The sequence below is a fragment of the Vollenhovia emeryi genome, unplaced genomic scaffold (genome assembly GCF_000949405.1).
Source record: "Vollenhovia emeryi isolate VEMERY1.0 unplaced genomic scaffold, V.emery_V1.0 DF943168.1, whole genome shotgun sequence".
NCBI classification, from domain to species: Eukaryota; Metazoa; Arthropoda; class Insecta; order Hymenoptera; family Formicidae; genus Vollenhovia; species Vollenhovia emeryi.
In genome coordinates, this window is record NW_011963198.1 from 1,512 (window position 1) to 2,155 (window position 644).

Genomic DNA, 644 nt, shown 5'->3' on the forward strand with positions numbered 1-644 from the left:
TCCTCCTTCGTCGCCCTCGGGATTCGGAATGTCATCACCGCTGCAAACCTCACACTTGCACCGGGAAAAATACATCTGACACACTTCCTGCCTGCGTGATCACGCAGGAATGCTAGACCCTATTTCCAAACCACACCTCAATTCTTGTGCAATAGTCGCACGTGTTAGACCCTTACATTTATTCACCCTTTTTCAGGGCTGCATTCGACGAGCAGAGTGGCGCAGTGGAAGCGTGCTGGGCCCATAACTCAGAGGACCGTGGATCGAAACCACGCTCTGCTAGATTTTTTCTTCAAGATACTTGTAGAAAAATGTGCATGCACCTTGTATATCACGTACACACTTTTTTATTTGTCAGGTGTACGCGATAGCCGCGTGCGTCGAGTGTCAGACTGTCAACCGCGCGAGCCGGGTTCGATTCCCGGCGAGCCGTTTTTTTTCCTCGATATTATTTTATTATGTAGACGGTGGATATTCTTATTGTATGGAAGGTGGACGTATCCATGTGTGCGTGCGTGTGTGTGTGTGTGTGTCTATGCATGTGCCTTATATATCACTTTTGAAAATTTTTTATCAAGTGTACGTGATAGCAGCATGCGTTAAATGTCAGACTGTCAACCGCGCGAGCCGGGTTTGATTCCCGG

General features: G+C 48.0%; 1 non-coding gene across 1 annotated transcript; it reads left to right on the top strand.

The window, feature by feature from the left end:
- The first annotated feature begins 210 nt into the window (after window positions 1-210).
- Window positions 211-282, top strand: Trnam-cau. Its single transcript has one exon. It is a non-coding gene; the product is annotated as a tRNA-Met (tRNA).
- Window positions 283-644: the final 362 nt, after the last annotated feature.